This window comes from Prionailurus viverrinus, chromosome D1 (genome assembly GCF_022837055.1).
Source record: "Prionailurus viverrinus isolate Anna chromosome D1, UM_Priviv_1.0, whole genome shotgun sequence".
NCBI classification, from domain to species: Eukaryota; Metazoa; Chordata; class Mammalia; order Carnivora; family Felidae; genus Prionailurus; species Prionailurus viverrinus.
The window spans coordinates 45,521,455-45,542,508 of NC_062570.1; the positions used below are offsets into that span (position 1 = coordinate 45,521,455).

At 36.4% G+C, this 21,054-nt stretch overlaps 1 long non-coding RNA gene across 1 annotated transcript in view; it reads left to right on the forward strand.

Annotated features, from left to right (window-relative positions):
* The window catches only part of LOC125176619 (uncharacterized), a 49,422-nt gene extending 35,084 nt beyond the window's left edge, over positions 1-14,338 (forward strand). Inside the window, exon 3 of the long non-coding RNA XR_007156344.1 lies at positions 14,159-14,338. This is a non-coding gene — a long non-coding RNA (uncharacterized LOC125176619). The remainder of the gene's footprint in view (positions 1-14,158) is intronic.
* Positions 14,339-21,054: the final 6,716 nt, after the last annotated feature.

Genomic DNA, 21,054 nt, shown 5'->3' on the forward strand with positions numbered 1-21,054 from the left:
CCCTCAACAAATACAGAAAGAACTAATCAGGGATGAAAAACTCAATAAATGAAATTAAAAATAGACTCGATGGAATAAATAGTAGACTAGAGGAAGCAGAAGAATGGATCAGTGATCTGGAATACAGTAACTGAAAGTAATCAAACTGAACAGAAGAGTGAAAAATAACAATAGGAGAAAATATACTAAGGGAACTCAGTGACACCATCAAGCATAATAACATTTGCATTACAGGGATCACAGAAGGAGAAAAGAGTGAAAAGGGGGCAGAAAATTGATTTGAATAAATAATAGCTAAAAAGTTTCTCAATCTGGGGAATGAAACAGAAATCCAGATCCAGAAGGCAGATATCCCCCAACAAAATCAACCCAAGGAGGTCCACACCATGACACATAGTAATTAAGATGACAAAAAGTAGTATTAAAGAGAATTTAAAAGCAACAAGAGAAAAGAAAACAGTTACATACAAAAGAAACCCCATAAGGCTTCCAGTGGATTTTTAGCAGAAACTTTGCAGGCCAGAGGGGAGTGGCAGGATATATTCAAAATGCTTAAAGAAAAAACAGCAACCAAAAATACTCAACCCAGCAAAGCTACCATTCAAAATAGAAGGAGTTTCCCAGACAAGGAAAAGTTAAAGGAATTTATTACCACCAAACTAGCCCTACAAGGAATGGTAAAGGAGACTCTGAATGTATAGGAAAGACCATAAGTAGGATTAAGAAAAGTAGGAAGCACAAAAACAGTAAAAATAAGTATATCTGTAAAAATCAGTCAAGGGATTCAAAAAAACAAAAGGGCACCCATTATGACACCATATACCTAAAGGATGAGGTGGAGGGGAGAGAAGAGTAAGTTCAAATTGAATTAACCATCAATTTATATCAGACTGCTATATGCATAAGATGTTATCTATACACCTAATGATAACCTCAAGTCAAAAAATGGTAACAGATATGCAGGAAATAAAGAGAAAGGAATCCAAGTATATCACTAAAGAAAGCTAGCAAGCCATGAGAGAAGAGAGCAAGAGAAGAAAGTAACAGCAAAGAACTACAGAAACAACCATAAAACAAGTAACAAAAATGGCAAGAAGTACATAGCAATAAGCACAATTACTTTGAATATAAATGGACTCAATGTTCAAATCAAAAGGCAGAGGGTGACATGGTAGATGAAAAAGCAAGACCCATCTATATGCTGCCTACAAGAGACTCATTTCAGACCTAAAGAGACATGCAGACTGAAAGTGAGGAGACAAATATTTGTCATGCAAATGGATGTGAAAAGAAAGCCAGAGTAGCAATATTTACATCAAAGTAGACTTTAAAACAAAGACTAACAAGAGACAAGGAAGGATCCTATATTATCATCAAGAGAGCAATCCAATAAGATGTAACAATTTTAAGGATGTACCCACCATGGAAGCAACCAAATACATAAAGCAGCTAATAACAAAAGAAGTAATCAATAGTAATAAAATAGTAAAGAACTTTAAAACTCCACTTACATCAATAAATAGATCATTCAAACAGAAAATTAACAAGGAAACAGTGGCTTTCAATGACACATTGTATCAGATTGATCTAACAGATATATTTAGAACATTCCATCCTAAAACATCAGAGTACACATTCTTTTCAAGTTCACATGGAACATTCTCCAGAATAGATCACATATTAGGCCACAAAACAAGTCCCAGAAAACTCAAAACAATTGAATCTTATCCAACCACAGTACTATGAAACTATAAATCAACCAGAAGAAAAATCTGGAAACATAAATGCATGGAGGTTATAGAATGTGCCATCTCTAAAAAAAGAAAGGGGGGGGGTCCAACCAAGAAATCAAAGAGGAAATCAAAAAATACATGGAGACAAATGAAAATGAAAACACAATTGTCCAAAATCTTTATGATGTAGTAAAACTGTACATATCAAGACAGGCCTATCTCAAGAAGCAAATTACCCTTAGACCTAAAGGAGCTAGAAAAAGTACAGCAAACAAAACCCAAACCCAAAATAAGGAGAAAAATAATAAAGAGTAAAGCAGAAATAAATGAAATAGAAACTTACAAAGAAAAAAAAAGCAAACAATGAAACTTGTTTCTTCTAAAAGATCAACAAAATTAATAACCATTAGTCAGACTCATCAAAAGGAGAGAGAGGGAGAACTGAAACAAAATCAGAAATGAAGGAGGAGAAATAAAAACCAGCACCTCAGGGGCACCTGAGTAGCTCAGTCAGTTAAGTGTCCAACTCTTGATTTCAGTTCAGGTCATGATTTCATTTTCTTGAGTTCAAACCCTGCATCGGGCTCTGTGCCAACAGTGTAGAGCCTCTTGGAATTCTCTCTCTCCCTCTCTCTCTCTGCCCCTCCTATGCTGTCTTTCTCTCTCTCAAAATATATAAATACTTAACAAGTTAAAAAAACAGCACCACAGAAAAAGATTGTAAAAGAGTATTACAAAAAATTATGTGCCAATAAATTAGACAATCTGGAAGAAATGGACAAATTTCTAGCAACATATAACCTCCCAAAACTAAATCAGGAAGAAATTAAAAAATTGAACAGATTACCAGAGAAGAAATTAAATTAGCAATTAAAAAACGCCCAACAAACAAAAGTCTAGGACCAGATGGTTTCACAGGTGAAATCTACCAAACACTTAAAGAACAGTTAATATTGGGGCACTTGGGTGGCTCAGTTGGTTAAGCACCCAACTCTTGGTTTCTGCTCAGGTCATGATCTCACATTTTGTGAATTCAAGCCCCACTTTGGGCTGCATGCTGATGCGGCAGAGCCTGTTTGGGATTATCTTTCTTTCCATCACTTTCTGCCCCTCCCCTGCTCTCTTTCTCTCTCAAAATAAATAATATTAAAATTAGAAAAATTAAAAATATAAAGAACAGCTGACATCTATTCTTCTAAACTATTCCAAAAAATAGAATATTCAGGAAAGTTTACAAATTTATTCTATGAGGACAGCATTACCATGATACCAAAACCAGATAGAGACACTACAAAAAGGTGAGAGAGAATTAGAGGCCAATATCTCTGATGAACATGGATGCAAAATCCAACAAATTATTAGCAAACTAAATCCAACAATACATTAAAAAAAATAATTCACCACAATCAAGTGGGTTTTATTCCCAGGATGCAAGGGTAGTTAAATATTCATAAATCAATGAATATGATACAACATACTAACAAGAGAAAGGATAAATAATATAATCATTTCAATACATGCAGAAAAAGCATTTGGCAAAGTACAAAATCCATTCATTATAAAAACCCTCAAAGTAGGTTTAGAGACAACATACCTCAACATAATAAAGGCCATATATAAAAAACCCACAGCTGACAGCACACTCAACAGGGAGAAACTGAGAGCTTTTCTCCTGAGGTCAGGAACAAGACAAGAATGTCCACTTTCATTACTTTTATTCAACATAGTATTGGAAGTCCTAGCCACAACACTTAGACAACAAAAGAAACAAAAGGCATCCAAATTGGTAAGGAAGAAGTAAAACTTACACTATTTGCAGATGACATACTGTAGATAACCCCTAAAGACTCCACTAAAAAACTACCAGAATTAATAAATGAATTCAGTAAGCTTGCAAGGATGCAAAAACAATGTATAGAAATCTATTTAATCTATTAATTCACTTAATCCTATACACTACTAAGGAAGAAGCAGAGATTAAGAAAATGATCTCATTTACAACTGCACCAAAAATACTAAAATAACTAGGAATGAACTTAACCAAGGTGAAAGATCTGTACTCTACAAACTCTAAAACACTGATAAAAGAAATTGAAGACAATACAAATGGAAAGATATTCTGTACTTATGGATTGAAAAAACAAAAATTAAAATATTGATACTACCCAAAAGCATTCTACAGATTTAAAGCAATCCTTATCAAAATACCAATAGCATTTTTCACAGAACGAGGACAAGTCATCTTAAAATTTGTATGGATCCACAAAAGACCCTGAATTGTCAAAGTAATCTTGATAAAGGATGAAACTGGATGTATCACAATCCCAGATATCAAGATATGCTACAAAGCTGTAGTAATCAAAATGGCATGATACTGCTAACAAAAAAAAAAAAAATTAAAAATTAAAAAAGACATAGATCAACAGAAAAGAATAGAGAGCCCAGAAATAACCTATGATTATATGGCCAACTAATCTTTGACAAAGTAAGCAAGAATAGCAACGGGAAAAAGGCAGCCTCTTCAAGTCATAACAGGAAAACTGGACATCAACATGCAAAAGAACAAAACATTCTCATACCATATACAAAAAATGCAAGTAGATTAAAGACCCAAATATGAAACCTAAAACCATAAAAATGAGAACACAGGCAATAATTTCTCAGACACTGGCCACACCAACATTTTTCAGATATGTCATGTCAGGCAAGGGAAACAAAAGCCAAAATAAGTTGTTGGGATCACAATACAATGCTTCTGCACAGTAAAGAAAACAGAATAACAAGAGACAAGCTACCGAATGGGAGAAGATCCAATAAAGAGTTAGTATCAAAAATATATAAGGAACTCACACAACTCAATACCAAAAAAAAAAAAAATCCAATTAAAAAATAGGACAAGGACACGAACAGACATTTCTCAAAAAAAGGCATACAGATGGAAAACAGGCACATGAAAAAATCCTCAACATTACTCACCATCAGGGAAATCAAAGCAACAATGAGATATCAGCTCACATCTGTCAGAATGGTTAAAATCAAAACATAAGAAACAGTGTTGGCAATTTGGAGAAACAAACTCTCATACACTGTTGGTGGCAATGCAAACTGGTGTAGGCACTGGGGAAAAATAGTATGAAGGTTCCACAAAAAAAATTACAAATAGAACTACCATGGGATCCAGTAATTCCACTACTGGTATTTACCCAAAGAATAAGAAAACACTAATTCAAAAAGATACCTGCACCGCTATATTTACTGCAGCATTTGCAATAGTCAATATATGGAAGCAGCTGAGTCGGTAAAAAAATGAAGACGTGTTATACACAATGTAACATTAGCCATTAAAATAAATTCAATATTTCCATTTGCAACATGGATGGATCTAAACGGTATAATGATGGGGCACCTGGGTGGCTCAGCCGGTTAGCATACGACTTCAGCTCAGGTCATGATCTCACAGTCTGAGTTCGAGCCCTGCGTTGGGCTCAGTGCTGACAGCTCAGAGCCTGGAGCCTGCTTCAGATTCTGTGTCTCCCTCTCTCTCTGCCCCTCCCCTGCTCATGCTGTCTCTCTCTGTCTCAAAAATAAATAAGAACATTAAAAAAAACTTTTAAAAAATAAAAGAAATAAAGGGTATAATGCTAAATAAGTCATTGAAGGAAAGACAAATACCTTATTTCACTCAGATGTGGAATTTAAGAAACAAAAGAACCAAGAAAAAGACAAATCAAGAAACAGACTCTTAACTATGGAGAATAAAGTGATGGTTACCAGATGAAAGGTTGGTGGGAGGATGGCTGAAATAGGTAAAGGGGCTTAAGAGTACACTTATCCTGATGAGCATTGAAAAATATATGGAATTATTACAATCATTATACAATTAGTACAATCATTATATTGTACACCTGAAACCAACAACAATGTATGTTAACTATACTGGAATTTTTTTAATTTAATAATTATAAAAATTAAAAAAACAATCTGTATTTATCTATGCAATTACCATGATCATGTCTGATACTCATTCCTTTGTATACATTTTCATCCAGTATCAGTCATTTATCTTCTATCTGAAGAGGTTTAATATTTTTTTATAGTACAAGTACACTGGCAATTAATTCTTTTAGATTCTATGTCTGAAAAGTCATTATCGCAGTTTTATTTTTTAAAGATATTTTCTCTGCCTGTAAAATTCTAGGTTGACAGGTTTTCTTTCATTACCATCGAAAGCTTGCTACACTATCTTTTCCCCTGCATAATTTCTAACAAGAAACTTGCTGTTTTTATCTTTGTTCCTCTGTTTATAACATGTCTTATTTTCTCTGGCTACTTTGAATTTTTTCTCTTTATCACTGGTTTTGAGTAATTTGATTATGAAGTGTCTGCCTGTGAGTAGTTGTCTTCATGTTTCTCATGCTTACCATTTTTGAGCTTCATGGATTAATCAGTTTATAGTTTTCATCAATTTGGGGATCGGGGGTAGAATCATTTCTTCAAAAATTTTTCTGTCTCTCCACTTTTTTTTTCAGGACTGTAATTACACATTAACAGGCAATTTGAAGTTGTAACTGAGCTCACTGATGCTCTGATAATGTTTTTATTTTTTTCCTCACTGTATTCCATTATGGATAGTTTATACTGCTATGTGAAGCTCACTTATCTTTTTTTCTTGGGTGATGTCTAATTTATTATTTCCATCCTGCGTCTTTTTCATTGTACATCTTGTGGTTTTTATCTCTAAAAGTTGAGTTTGATTCTTTTTTTATATCTTCCATTTCTCTGAATTTTTGAATGTGTGAACCACCTTTGTAATAACCATTTTAATGTTCTTATCAGCTAATTCTAACATCTGTGTCAGTTATGGGTCACTTATGATTTTTCTCCTTTTATGGGTTGTATTCTCCTTTGAATGCATAGCAATTTTTTTAACTGGATTCCATACATTAGGAATTTTACTTCATTGAGTGCTGGATATTTTTGTATTGCTATAAATTTTCATTAGCTTCATCTGGAATATGGTTTTATTACTTGGAGTCAGTTTGATCCTTTGGGGCCTTGCTTTTAAGATTAGGCAAGAATAGAGTAACATTCAGTCTGAGGCCAATTATTCTGCACTACTGAGGCACAACACTTCCACGTGCCTCATTGAGTTACTATGAATTGTTAGGTTTTCCAGGCTGGTGGGAACAAAAACTTTTCCTGGTACATTTATGCGTATCTGGTGTTTTCCCCTCTAATCCTTTTGATTAGTTCCTTCCTTGCTTCAGGTGGTTGCATTACCTTCATGCTGATCAATACCTGGCTAAATACTTATATGCAACATTCTGCAGATCTTTGCGGTTCTCTCCATGTGTGACTCTCTTTAGTCCTCTGTCCTGTTAACACTGGACACCTTTGTCACTTCATACTCCCAACCTGTCTCCTCAACTCTTGGTGTCTCCCTAACATGTGCCTCCACCTGATTTCTCTCTCTCTGCACCACGGCCTACAGCCCTCTCAACCTGAGACAATTTTAGAGCTCACCTCATTTGTTTCCTCTCAGAGATCATTGTTCTTTGGTGCTCAGTAACTTGAAATCCATGGTTTCACAGACTGTATCCATATTTTTTTGGTTGTTTTGGGTAGGAGGATAAATCCAGTCCTAATACCCCAATTAAATCAGAGGTAAAATCCCAAGTCAATATTAATCTATCAAGGTAGAATTCCATCTGTAAAACTGATGACAAGAGGCGTGTTATGGTGAAGTAAAATAAGCATGGATTTAGGAGTTTTCAATTCCTGTTCCTGCTCCTCAACTGCCATGTGGCTTTGGACAAGTGACTGCACATCTGTGAACCTCAGTTTTCTCCTGAATAGAAGATAATTGCAGATTTCATGTCCTAACATTTATTCATTTAAAATTACAACTACTTTTATATATACACCTATATGTGTATAAAGTGAATAGATGAATTCAGAGGGAGAAAGAAAACCCACATTGTGCCAGGCCTTGTCCTGGACTCCAGGAACATAGCAATAAACAACACAAGACTTAGTTTCTGCCTTCATAGAACCTGAGACACTTTTTGAGACACTATTGCATTCTAAGGGGAATTTTTGAATGTTTTGATTTATCTTATTCCATCTATGACTGAATATTTTATTCATACTGCACGGCCCAATTAATATTTTATCTCTTCTTTGAGGTATTCTGTAATACATCCTCTTACCTCTGATCTAAAAAAAAAATACATACACACAAGCTTTCAGATACATACATATATACTGAGTGTTACGTGCTTAATTTATTAATTCTTTTTAATGTTTATTTTAGAGAGAGAGAGAGAGCGCGCAAGCACAAACAGAGTAGGGTCAGAGAGAGAGAGGGAGACACAGAATCCGAAGTAAGCTCCAAGGTCTGAGCTGTCAGCACAGAGCCCAATGCAGGGCTTGCACCCACAAACATGAGATCATGACCTGAACTGAAGTCAAATACTTAAACTAACGGAACCACCTAGGTGCCTCTTTACATGCTTACTTTATATCTCTTAAGATATTCATTCATTTATCCATTTATTCATCTGTTATAAATTCAGTACATACTCTAGGCCAGGGCATGTGCTAGGTATCAAGGATACAAACACTAAACAAATTTCAGTTGCTTCTCAAAATGTTTACAGTAAAGTATACAATAGACTAGTATAATGCAGGGTATGTGATACAACGCTTCAGTTGGGAGAAGTATACAATGCACTTCTTCATTGGAATATGAAGAAAGGATACCTACCCACACCTGAGAGAATCATGGATGATATCTTGTTAAGATACTTTTTGGGGCACCTGGGTGGCTCAGTCGGTTAAGCGGCCGACTTCAGTTCAGGCCGTGATCTCGTGGTTTGTGAGTTTGAGCCCCGCATCGGGCTCTGTGCTGACAGCTCAGAGCCTGGAGCCTGCTTTGATTCTGTGTCTCCCTCTCTCTCTCTGCTGCTTCCCCATTTGCACACTGTCTCTCAAAAATAAATAAACATTAAGATAATTTATAAATTGAGTTAAATAACAATTAATAATTAGCCCACCTGAGTTCTCCTTCTGCTTAAAATGTAGAAAGATAACAGACACCTTTACTCTGCCAAACAACATGAAATTACTACAAACACTCAGAGATAGACTGGGACAAAAAAAAAAAAAGCAAGACCCAACTACATGATGTTTGTAAGAATTATACTTTAACTATAAAACATCATCAGATTAAAACTCAAAGATTTGAAAAAGATATGCCACACAAACCCTAAATATAAGCAAGCTGGAGTTTTGGGACACCTGAGTGGCTCAGTAGGTTAAGCATCTGACTCTTGGTTTTGGCTCAGGTCATGATCTCATGAGTTCATGAGTTTGAGCCCTACATTGGGCTCTGTGTGGACAGCACAGTGCCTGCTTGGGATTCTCTCTCTTCTTCTTCTACCCCTCCCTGCTAACACTCTCTCACTCTCTTTCAAAAATAAACATTTTTTTAAAAAGCTGAAGTTTTAATGTTTTAAAATCTGGAGTATCAAACAATGTTAACTTCAAGAATATTAGAAGGAGAGGAGGATATTTTAATTTTTTTAATTTATTTATTTAAATTCAAGTTAACATACATAGTACTGGTTTCAGCAGTAGAACCCAGTGATTCATCATTTACATATAACACCCAGGGCTCATCCCAACAAGTGCCCTTCCTAATACTCATCACCCATTTAGCCCATACCCCACCCACCTCCCTTCCAGCAACCTTGAGTTTGTTCTCTGTATTTAAGAGTCTCCTATGGTTTGCCTCCCTGTTTTTATCTTATTTTTCCTTCCCTTAGCTTATGTTCACCTGTTTTGTTTCTTATATTCCACTAATGAGTGAAATCATAAAGGGTAATTTTATGATTAAAAGATCAATTCACCTGCAAGGCCTAACAGTCATAACATTTATTTAAATTATAGGAAGTGATAGTTGGCAGATTTGGAAGAGTGAAATAAACACATCAGTAATTACAGTTCAAGATTACAACATTACTTTCTTAGTAACTAATGCAAGAAATGGGGGGCAGGGAAAAACCCAGAAGATTAGACCAACACTATCAATTTGGTAATGTCAACGTTTACAGAACTACCATCAATAACTAAAGAATACATTTTCTTTTGAAGTTCATGTGAAACATTCAGAAAGATTAACCATATGATGCTGGCTCATAAAAAAAGGTTTTTTGTTTTTTTTTTTTTATAAACTCAGCGACTGAAATCACAAAGATTATATGCTCTGACCCTAACATTAAATTTTAAGTCAGTAATACTTTGTATAAAAAAGCTACGTCTATTTGAAAATGAAGCAAGACATATCTAATGCCCATAGCTCAAACAAGATATTTCAAAGAAAATTTAAAAACATATTTAATGGAATAATTCTAAAATATTAAAATTAATGAGATGCAGCTAAAGCAGTCCTCAAAGGAAAATTTATAGCCTTAATGTTTGCAGTAGATAAGGCATAAAATAAATGATTTGTACTTTAATCTTAAGAACCTAGAAATATGAACTAAAATTTAAGTAAAATGAGGAAAATAATAAATATGAGACAAATACTGTTATTAGTTGAAGAAATCAACAAAGAAAATAGTTTTTTTTAAGATTAATAAAGTTGGTAAATCCATGGCTAGATTAATCGAGAGAAAGAAAGGGCAAATTCTCTGTGTCATTAGATCCTACAGTCATAGGACAATGAGCTTATATTTTTATGCAACCTAATTTAACTGCTTAGGTAAAATGAATAAAGTCTTTTAAAAACACAACTTACCAGACTACAAGAACTAGAAAATTTTAACCATATTAATAAACACTTCCTCACTTTCAGAAAATACTTGCTTCCCAATTCATTTTAGAAGGCTAGCAAAATCATGATAAAAAATCCTTAAAAAGGATATAAAAGAAAAACTACAAATACCCTTCATTAGTATAGGCACAAAAATTCTAAACAATTTAATAGCAAATTAAATCTATCAACATATAAAATGATAATACATCATGACCAACTGAAACTTATTCTGGGAATGCAAGGTTGGTGCAATACTCATATTAATTAATTCAATACACTACCTAAATAGAATAAAGGAGGTAGGAACATGATCACAGTACAGGCAGAGAAGTATTTGTGTTTAAAAATGTTTATCCCTCAGCAAAGAAAACAGGATTTTTCTCAGTATGAAAAAATACATCTATAAAAATCCTATAGTTATCATGGTGGAATACTAAATGTCTTTACAATTAGAAATAAGACATGTTGGTCCATCTTTGCTATTTCTATTCAACATTATACTATAGGTCCTAGCCAATATACTAAGTCAAGATAAAAAGGTAACAGGCATGAAGTTCAGACTATAGTAACAGACATTATGACTGTTTACATAGAAACTCTAAGGAATCTACAAAAAAAAAAAAAAACCTATTATCATCAATAAGAAAAATTATCAAAGACATGGGATACAAGTTAAATATCCAAAAATCACTGCATTTCTATATACCAAGAATTATAAAATGAAAATTAAGAGTACAACTTACAATATCATCTAAAACCAAAATACTTTAGAATACATTAACAAAAATGTATGAGATTTCTTCACTATAAAATATTACAGAGAGAAACTAAAGATGACAAATTAACTTAGGAAAAATAAATCTTATTCATAAATTGGAAGATTCAATATTGTAAAATTGCCAAGTCTGCCAAAATTCATCTAGTTAAAATCTCAGGAGGTATGGCAAGCTAATTCTAAGATTTTATTTAGAAATATAAACAACTTTGAATAGCCAAAACAATTTTGAAGAATAAAAATGAAAAAAATTATACAACCTGATTTCAAGATTTACTATAAAGCTATAGTAATGAAGTCAGTGTGGTATATGTGAAGAACACACAGATAGACCAAAGGAAAGAATATAGATCAAAGATAGACTCACATATACACAATTAATTTATTTTCAACAAAGCTTCCAAGGTAATTCCATAGGGAAATTATATTCTTTTTGACAAATACTACTGGAAAATTCTGGTATCAACATAGTACGAGTTCATTCTTGATTCCTACCTCAAACAATACATTGAAGTTTATTCAAGATATCCTAACCATAAAATCTCGAATTATAAAACTTCTAGAGGAAAATATCACCACATCCTTAGTGTAGTCAAGGTTAATCAGGACACATGAGTTATAAAAGAAAAGATTGATAAACTGAATTTCATCCAAGTTTAAAACTTCTCTTCAAAATATACTATTAAGAAAATAAAAGATAAGCCCAGATTAAGGAAAAATCATAATATAAAGATATAACAAAAATGAATTCAGAATATGTAAAGAACTTCTATAGATTTTTTAAGTTAGACAAATAGTGGGCAGAAGACTCATACATTTATCAAAAAAGATATAGGAATGTCTTAGAAGCACATGAAGAAATAATTAATATCATCAGTCATTTGGGAATGCAAATCAAAAACATAATGAGATACCATGTCACAGCCACTGGAATAGTTAAAATTAACGAGACAAACAATACCAAGTGTTGTTAAGACTATGAAGCCACTGGAACTATCACAGGCTGGTTGCTGGTGTAAATCCCAAAAGACACAAGCACTCTAGGAAACAATCTAGGAAACAATCTGGTTCATCATATATCTACCAGTAATCCTCCTAGATGCTTACTCCAAAGAAAACATGTGATCACAGAGGGAACAGGGGCTCCTCAGTGACTCAGTCTGTTAAACATCTGACTTCAGCTCAGGTCATGGTCTTACAGTCTGTGAGTTTGAGCCCCACATCGGGCTCTGTGCTGACAGCTCAAAGCCTTGGAGCCTGCTTCAGATTCTCTGTCTCCTTCCCGCTCTCTCTGCCCCTACCCTGCTTGTTTTCTTCCCCCCCCCCCAAAGAAGAGTACAAAAAAAGTTCAAAGAAGCTTTAATTCATAGTATCCAAAATTAGAAATGTCCCATATAGCCATCAACAGATGAATTAATTTTAAAAGTATGACAAATTCATGCAATGGATTCAGTAATAAAATAACACCAAAAAGAAAAACACACACACACACACAAAAAAACCCATCACAACATCATGAATGAATCTTAAAAACATTATGGTGATTAAAAGAATCCAAACACAAGAGTGCACACTATCTGATTTCAGTTATACAAAACTCTAGAAAAGGCAAAATTAAGCTATAATAGAAATCAAATGATCACCCAGGCCGAGTGTAGACAGTGAGTTGATTAATGTATCAAAAGAATTTAAGTGATAAAAATGTTCATTATTACAGTGGTGGCTACACCAGTGTATTTATTTGCCAGTACCTAAGACCTGGTTATATTGTCACATGTAAATTATACCTCAAAAGTGTTTAAGAGTGCCAGTCTTAAAACAGATGAACATAAGGGAAGGGAAACAAAAATAATATAAAAACAGAGAGGGGAACAAAACAAAAGAGACTCATAAATATGGAGAACAAACTGAGGGTTGCTGGAGTGGTTGTGGGAGGGGGGAATGGGCTAAATGGGTAAGGAGCATTAAGGAATCTACCGAAATCATTGCTTCACTATATACTAGCTAATTTGGATGTAAATTTTAAAAAATAAAAAAAATAAAGTTTAAAAACAAAACACTCTTCTACCTACAAAAAAAAAAAAAAAAAAAAAAAAAAAAAAAAAAAAAGAGTGCCAGCCTTGGGTAGATGCAAAGCTTTTCATACAATCGAACCACTTTTGCAAAGGCTCAGAAGGGAAAAGAAAATCAGTGCTGCAAAGTGGTTTATAAATTACCTACTGGATGCTTTATAGCCAATTTTAATCCTAACTTACCAGTGTGTTTTAACTGAATTGTACACTCAAGTTCTTGGTAGCCTCAGAATATATGCATGTATGGTATGTATGTATATATATAGTGTGTGTGTGGCATGTATGTATGTATGGTATGGTATAGTTTAGGGCTAGGCTCTGGAGCCAAGATTTAAAACCTAGTTCAAGTCCCGACAGTACCTCCCCCTCCTGTTTAGTAGCTCTGAAAGCTTAGTCAAGTATTTAATTTCTCAGTTCCTCTATTTACATATCTCTAAAATGGAGATGATGATAATACAACATTGAAAGTGAGGTACTATGTGAGCTAATACATATAAAGTAATTATTTATAACATGATGGGCATAAAAAATAATTATAATTGAGGACGGGGTCTCTATCTCTTATTTACCTCCACTGCCTGGTACATAGTACGATTCCCAATTGAATTTACAGGTTGACAGAGCAAAGTGGTCTGTTGGATCCAGAAAACAAAGAAGAGAGAGACACCAACAACCCATGTCTCTCTTGCAGCCCCCAGGGTGAAAAATATACATTTATAGATATACATATTTATTTCTACTCTTGGTGTTTTCCTTGCAGATGGAAGCTACTTTCAACACCTCTAATACCACATCCACCAAAATCATCTTCTCCTGTGCAGCTACAGGAGTTAATTCATCCTAAGATGCATGAAGAAAGTAAGAAATAATTTTAGTCTCAACTATCTTAATTTGCTTACCTAACATTTCATAATGTATGAGCATTAAAAATTGTGTACAATTCTCACTGACTAAGGTACTTTCCACTCATTTATTCACACCAACATAGCATAAATAAAATCTTTGATACGGCCCCTACTTCTTCTTAGGCAATAAAGTTAATCATAAACCATATTCTCCAAGAAAATTCACCATAGTCCGTTACCTGCCCCATTCTGCTATTCTCTCAAGGATTTATCGTAAGTCCTCTAATTACTGTACTATCCTCTCAGAGTCTGATCTCATTGGAACTGGTCTCCTGATCCAGAATCCCTACAAAAGTCTGGAAAACACAAACTGAGTTAAACCACCCTATTCTGAAACTGAGAGCCAGAGAGGTGAAGTCTCTTACCCAATGCCACACAAGTTGGTGTTCAATACACATAGATATCAATTAACAAAGTGTATAGAGTGACAACTATGTGGCTTCTATTGGACACACTCTAGATCTTCAGAGAAATAAGAACTAGTCAGAACCCAAGATGCCAGCCTTCCTTCTGTTCACAATGCTTCAAAGGAAGAGAAGGAGAGGAAGGTATCTCCAAGAGGAAGATCAGGAAGAACAACAATGGGATTTGGAGTGGGTGAAATTGAGGATAGCTTGATAAATCTCCCAAATCACTTTCCTAAGGGGCTGCCTGTGATTTACTCATCTTTGTGTATCCTAGGATGGCTAGCAGTGTTATATCCATAGGAGAAACTTCTGTTTGTTGTTCAATAAACAGAACAGAACAGTTGTTGCAGAGTAAAATTTTCCATCCACATCAATTATACGGAGCTTACAAAATGGAATGAGAAAGACGGAATGGAAGGGGATGGGATGAATTGGGATGGGAGGGAAGAGGAAGTAATCTGATGACCTTTAATGGAATTAAATCAAATGAAGTCCATAATAAATGGGCAGGAATCTATGTTCATCCATCTATATTCTCACTCCCCCCCCCCCCCTTGTGGCAAGGAGGCTGGCAACATTTGCTGAGGAAAAAAAAATACCACATACCATTTTGGCCTCTGAGCTTCATGTAATAAACTACTGGGTCTACTAGTCTCAACCAGAAAGTCTAGGATCTCCAGCATGTCCCAACTAAATTAGAAGAGAGCACTTGCAGGGAAAGAGATATGCTGAGCCTATTATAACATCTCTTACACAGAAACACAAAGTAGAATCAGAAAGTCGTCAGAGTTTCAGCCTGCTTTCCCTACACCAAAAAGACAAAGCTCATGACCATTTTGAGGGCAAAAGTTATGTGGATGGATACAGCATTCATTACTTGAAGAAAACAGATCAGTCAATACTGCACATCCTAAAGAGAGAAAGGTATGGAAAAAAGGAGTCCAGGATAGAGTCCAGGACCTTCTCCAGCTTCATCCTGCACTAAGACTGAGGGCAGCACTGCTGCCCATATCTGTATCAGGATCTTCATGACTCTGAAATCTAAGGCTGTGATTCATCATTATCTCAACAAGCATTTGCTCCATGCTCACTTCAAAGTTCTCAATACCCTCTTGCAGCTTCTTCAATGACTAGAACAACTTCATGACGAGAAATCACTTCCATCAACACAAAGCAGATTGGCAGCACACTGAAGCATAGCATCTGAGTCAAGCCTGCTCAGAAAGATCATTTTACCTCTTCTTTAATTCCTCATGGCTGCTGTGTCAGAGTATTTTAGATTATTTGTAACTCAGAATACGCTCACTTGGGGCAACAATGAGCCACAGACACAAGGTTTGACTGCCATTGTTCTCTCAATCTCTGTTTGTGCATTAGCTCATTGTCCAGCCTGATCTACCTGTCTTGCTTTGGTCCAGCAAACTCCCCACAAATCCTATATCACCCTGTAGCTTCTGACTTTGCCTAACCACTTAGCCCTGCTACATATAAAAATAGAGAATAAATGTCTCTTTCTCTGTTCTTTTTCAGATGGCAGCTGAAAAAATTAGTCATAGGTTAGAAAACTCTACCATAGAAAAAGATGACTCAGTTAACTTCAACTTGGTGATTTACAATGGGAGTAAAGTAGGGCAGATTTTTGGATTGGGCATTTATTCATTTCTGCACATTGAAAATTTTTACCATAAACGCAGTTACCTGTAATGCATTAAATTCTTTATGGTCATTAAGTCACTCAAGAAAGCAGCTCATTGACTGCCTTCAAATAACAGGAAATGTCCTAGTCACTGGAGAATGAGGTGATTTCAGTATCTAGCACAGAGAGTGGCACATAGATGTTGTTCCCCACATGTTATATTCTTTTAGGACTATTACATTCACTACTATTATTGTCAACTCTGCTTGTGGACTTTCCTTTTCTTGGACAGGGGATTATTCTTACCTGTGGCTGACAACAGTGACCTTTATAATGTTCCTTTCATTATTTCTGCCGGTTATCAACAGTGCAAAGTCCACCTCCCATACATTCAACTTTTCTTCCAGATAATAGAAAGACTGTCTGCTTTTTTTGGCCTCTGTTGGCAGCTTTAACTGGGATTTCTAGCTCCTGTTGCTAACGTATACCAGAACTCAGAAGTCTTACATACTTTGGCAAAGCCTATAAAAACAACAGAACATGTCAAGTCGTTGACTGGCAAGTCAGCCTTCAAATGAGGCCTGGCCTGTGGTCCCACCTGCTGCTTTACCACTTACAGGTGGTCCTAGGCAACAGTGGGAAGCAAAAAAAAAAAAAAAAAATTGATGCAAATGACCTGCCATCTTCTATCAAAGTATATGTCACAGCTATCCTACCAAGCTATAGGAAAATTAAAGAAAAATGAGTACAGCTCCTTTGAAAATCTTTCCATGAAAGGGATTTTTGTCCCCTTCCCTTGAAACTGGGCAGGCTTGTACCTTAATTATAACCAACAGAATGTGCTGGACTTCTGAGGCTCAATAAGAGAAGGTGATACAGCTTCTGCTTTATTCACTGAGACACTATTTAAGAAGTCCAACTTTCTTGAGGCCACCATACCACTAGAAAGTCCAGGCCACATGTATAGGCCACCTGTAGGTGTTCTGGTCAACAGCGCTGGCTAAGGTCCACACTAATGGCCACTATAGATTCCCAAACATAGAGGTGAGGTTGCATTCATAGGAGTCCAGTCCCAACCATAAAGTCACCACTATTCATTGATGGTGAGATAAGGCATTCCCACTGTGCCATATCTGGAATTGCTGACCCACAGAATCTATGAACATATTACAATGGGTGTCCCAGCAAGAGTAACTGGGACAAACAGTGTTTAAAGTCAAACAAGCCTACACTGAAATTCTATCTCTATCCCCTATGTGAAGTTCACCAGCAACTCAATCTGAGTCTATATCTGATGTGTAAAGTAGTAATAACAAAACTTATAAAGAATTTGTGAACTAACGAATACGGAAATAGTACCCCTCCCTTGGGTGTCTATTTCCTTTCTCCCTTGCCACTCATTCCTCAATCTCAGAGCTGAGGAACCAAATGGAAGTTCATTAATCATTGCTATCAACAGTGCTAATGTAACTAATGCATTGCCTTTCATCTGAAACCTAATTAATTTATATAAATAAAGAGCAGTTGAGGGAATGCCTTGCCCATAAATAAAGATTTTCCCTCATCCTGGCTGCTCTCTCAAAGGCAGCTAACTTGGCTTCAGGCCAACTAGAGACATTCCCACCTTCAGCCAATCTTTGTGAGGGCTCTACAATTCCCTAACAATTTCTCCCCATTTTCTCATGCATTCTTCACAACAAACCGATGAGCAGGAATGATTCTGCCCTTTCGAGGTTAAGAGATCGTGAAGGAGAGTCCACAGTACAGCACTAGAATTTATGAGGGCAGCAACATCAGGTTACTGTGGGTAAGCAACTGGTGTTGTCATGCTATAGCTGGTCCAGGTGTCAACTCAGCTCTTGGTTGGCAGCTATTTCAGAAGATAGCTTTAAGTGAGAAAATAGAAGAGGCTAATTTCGGCTTTTATGTAGCCTAAGTTACTGATATGGGGAGAGAAAATAAACATAACGAGCACTTAGCATGTGCTGAGCATTCTGCTAGCTGTTTTCCTACATTATATATTGCAATTCTCAATACATTTATTTTACAGATGAGGAAACTGAGGCTCAGGGATAAGCAAATTTTCTTAAATTCACGCAAGAAGAAATGATGGTATATGCTGCAAGTCTAGTGTATCAGATTCTAAACGTATAGTTTCCCCTCTAGCGTCTCTTATTTCCAGGAACAATGATTTCTTGAATCAGTGCTATGTCAGTCAATGAACTTGTGCAGATTTGATGGATTGGTTAATTTATTTACAAATTAGTTGATAAGGCTTAGTTGGATTCAATATATCTTTTGGCCAAGTTAGTCCACAGTTTCCTCACTGACTTCCACGGGCTCAAGTCTACCTATAATTGATGTACAAATAAATTAGCCTGAGAGTAGAAGTTATTGTACTGAGAGCCTGGATTTCACTGGGTTCTGCCTGCTCAGGGCTCACTTGTTGGGCTTCTCTCCTACAAACAGAGATTCTCAGTAAAGGCAGCAAACCTGAAGACATCGTAAGCTTGGAATGCAAATTAACTTGAGTCTTTTATTCTCAACTTTCCTCAAATTTCATGGGAACCCAGACTAGATGTAAACATACAAGCCAGCAAAGGGAGAAAGAACGACTTTAGCCCAGAATTGGATAGAAAAGAAGTCAGAATTTATTGAAATTAGATGCAAGATGGCAGATTTCTGAGGGACCTCTCAATAGCAAAGAGAAGTGGGGCAGCAGATGGCCTTAGTTATACCAAGACTGTGAGTCTTTCATTTGCTCACTGACTTAGGTTTTAAGGAACAGCTTCAAACTAGCTTTAGATGAGGAGGGTTGATTATAAGGAATCAGAAGTACTTTACAGGATGCAAGGGCAGGAAACACAGCCGAGCCATATACAAAATGCAAAATCTGTGAGCTGCTCCTTTGTCCAGCTCTTTCATCACTCTCTGAAGCAACATGGCCTCTTGTCTCTGCTAGAAACTTATTACATTCCTTTATCTTTTTCTATGAACTATTTTCTCTTCTTCCTAAAACCTCATAATTTCAATTTGCATGGAGCACTGTGTTGCCATGGTGCTGACTCTAGTTGCAATGGGACTTCACAGCTCCCTTACCAGTTCCCATCTGACAACATCTGGAGCATCAAGTTCTGGAGAGAGAATCTGATATTCAGTTCAGGGTCAGTAACAACGGAGTTGAAAGCACTTCATACAACATTGCTCCATCCTTTCTTGACTTGGGTGGTGGCATGGCTTGAGAGGAACTTCCAAAGAAACTCAAAACATACCTAGTACATAACTTCGGGGATGGGGGTAGAAATAGCCTAGATAGAATCTAGCCTAAAACCCAATAGAGGCATAAACAGAACCAAGATAAGGTCCCCTCAAGTGTTTATATTTTAGATTTTTATCCTCTTTTGTACAAACTATCTTTGTACATGAAACGTACCCAAACTCAAGCCTGGGTTTGAGTGACAGCTGTACATCCCATGGGCCTTCATTTCCTTATCGGTAAAATGAGCTGTAAGGACACCTGAGTAACTCAGCTGGTTAAGCGTCCAACTTTTGATTTTTGCTCAGGTCATGATCTCACAGTTGATGGGATCAAGCCCCACATCAGGCTCTGTGCTGATGGCTCAAAGCCTGCTTGGGATTCTCTCACTCTCTCGCTCTCTCCCCCACACCTGTGCCGTTGGTCTTTCTCCCTCTCAAGATAAATAAACTTTAAAATGAGGTGCAATAAAACCATTAAAATGTTAGTCTTTTTCCCTGAGTCCCTAAAATAATGAGGGCCTGCTCTGTGCTAGACTGTGCTTATCACTGGAGATACTGGTCTGTGCCCAGAGAAGCTAGTGTAATTGCAGAATAGACAGACCACCTAAAACAAATAATTATACTGTCAGATGACACCCCAGGTGGAACAATGAGCTCCAATATTAGGGTTTATAAGAATCTTCTGTGTTCCTGCTTACAAGGCAGAGTCCTAGGTCTTACCCTACATACACTGAGTCACAAACTCTGGGGTTGGAGCCCAGGAATCTGTATTTGGGGCAAACTCACAGAAAATTCTTTGAGTGCAATGTTTGAGAACCATTGCCCTCTTAGGTATATTGTCACAGTTGAGACCATGCCCCAGCCACAGGAAAGAGTGACTCCCTGTGCATAAGAATTAGAGAATGCTTCCTCAAGGGGTGACATTTGAGTTGAGTCCCAAATGTGTTTTCCAGGAAAAGGATAAAGATCAGAGAACCCTAGGCAGAGGGAAAAGCAAAAGCCCAGAAGCATGAAAGTCAAGGCAGGCTCTCAGAGGGCAGAGAAGACACCAAACATTTGCAGAAGAGCAGGATAGGAAGGAGACTGGAGCCTGTGGGGGGAAGAGCTAAGTATACAAGGCTTAAAAACAAAAGGTTCAAGGAGTCTTTTAAACAGTTTCTCGGACTTGTATTTTCCTTTAATACCATTTCTCCAAAATTCTCTTTTCTTGCCATTGCCCTGGCCCACGAAAGGCCTCCACAATCTTCAAGGAGCTACTCATCAAACACAACTGTTGAAACAAAATGGAGACAGAGACCCTGGAGCTGGTTAGATCTGATGCCATTCACTGGAAGGAGAATTGAAATGCATCTTGAGATCTGTCAGCGCAAGGAAAAAGGAGACTGTTCCTCAAACTTCTCTCTTGAAAGCCTGAGCAGACTGGGGATTGCTTTGGCCGAAATCAAACAGT